This window comes from Suricata suricatta, chromosome 16 (assembly GCF_006229205.1).
Source record: "Suricata suricatta isolate VVHF042 chromosome 16, meerkat_22Aug2017_6uvM2_HiC, whole genome shotgun sequence".
Lineage (NCBI taxonomy): Eukaryota > Metazoa > Chordata > Mammalia > Carnivora > Herpestidae > Suricata > Suricata suricatta.
The window spans coordinates 17,349,504-17,351,170 of record NC_043715.1 but is presented as its reverse complement, the minus strand read 5'-3'; the positions used below and the strand labels follow the sequence as shown (position 1 = coordinate 17,351,170).

General features: G+C 40.3%; 1 protein-coding gene across 2 annotated transcripts in view; it reads right to left on the bottom strand.

The window, feature by feature from the left end:
• Positions 1–317: 317 nt before the first annotated feature.
• Positions 318–1,667, bottom strand: part of LOC115280245 (DPEP2 neighbor protein-like) — a 4,100-nt gene continuing 2,750 nt past the window's right edge. For both annotated transcript variants that reach the window (XR_003903722.1, XM_029925006.1), the window contains one exon: positions 318–720. The gene's annotated coding sequence lies outside the window, so the exon portion shown is untranslated. The remainder of the gene's footprint in view (positions 721–1,667) is intronic.

Sequence of the window (1,667 nt, the reverse complement as noted above, 5' to 3'; positions counted from 1 at the left end):
TCTAGGAGTCAAAATTGCAAGTAGATAAGGGCACAAAATGAGGGTTGACTTTAATTGAATAAATATCTGCTCACAGTACCTAGCACATGATGAATAATTAAGTAAGAACAACTAAGAGGCACCTGGGTGGCTCAGTCAGTTAAGCCCCTGTCTTTGGCTCAGATAATGATCTCACAGTTCCTAAGTTTGAGCCCCATGTTGGGCTCTGTACTGACAGCTCAGAGCCTGGAGCCTGCTTCAGATTCTGTGCCTGCCCACCACCCCGCCCCTCCCCTGCTTGTTCCTTCTCTCTCAAAAATAAATAAACATTAAAGAAATTAAAAAAAAAGAAAGAGCAACTTTATTGAACTTTAGAGTGACATCTTGGAAAATTTGGGCCAAATACGAAACATAGACAAGGTTTCTTGTATGTACATTTTTTTCAGGATTTTAAAAATTGTGAAATGGAAACACTACACCATATTAGTACATAAAACACAAGCATGTACAGTATAACAAACAACTGTAAAGCAATCAACCATTGATTTCCTTGAAGAATCGTACACTTCCAGCATCCCTTTGTCCTCTTCAAAGTGATATTTTTTGCTGTGTTTTCTTCCAGGGAATAGGCTAGGTTGAACGTGCTTCTTCATTGGGTGGCCCCATGTGTTTGTGTTTTCTTGCAGAGGTGCAGAGTAGGGTGGACTTTGTTGCCCCCGATGACCGAGTAGTCTTCCGCACCTGCAAAAGGGAACAGAGCAGGGTTGTCTTCCAGATGGTACGAGATCTCAGGGCTGAGCGCCACCCGCCAAGGCCCACCCATCTTGAAATGCCTGGGCTCTGTTGCATAGGGGTGGTTTCCTAAGACTCTGCTGTAATGTTTTTCAAAGATTTGTTCACGAGCAATTACACTGTTAGAGACAGTTTTAGGAAATCAAACCATAGTTCTGTTACATGCCCCAGTGTCAGTTTAGTTTTAGTTGTGGGAATTGTTTGCTTGGCATGACTTCAATATTTTTACTTTTTAGAATTGGTTCTTCAGTTCCTGTTCCTTATTTTTGTATAGTGGATATATTTCCCATAGAAAGAAAATTTGGTTTAATCAAGAGCAGTTCATTTATGGTAGGGTTATAAAGACTCCTAATGCTCTTCTCTCAATTTGGGAGTTTTTGGTGATTTTTAAGAAATAGGTGTTGAATGTCCAATGTTGTATAACTTGTTAAGAAAATGGTAAGAACAATTGGTAGATGTGATAAATTAAACTTAGCAATATGTTAGTTGTAGAATGTAAGTAGTGAGTATATGAATGTTCACTATAAAATTTATACATTTCAAAGTAATCAGGGCATTGATGACATTTTCGAGGCCTTTCAGGTCCAATTGTAACTCAGGCAATAGCTACAGACTGTTAACTGTACACATACCAGAAGATGAGCTAAGGGTCCTTTCCACATCTGAAAATTGTTTGGAGTTAGCCAACTGTGCAGCCCAACAAACAAAGACAGTCCTGTAGCTTCTTGTAGAACCAGTGCTCTGGGAAGGGGCTCTTGGACTCATGTCACTTCTGTGGGTTGACAAATAGCTTTCACTCCCCCAGTCAGAACTGAAACTCTGGGACTGCGTTCATTGTGGCTGTCACTCAGTATTTGGATTCTCTGATAAAATTCCCCAAGCAGCAGAGTCCTCTA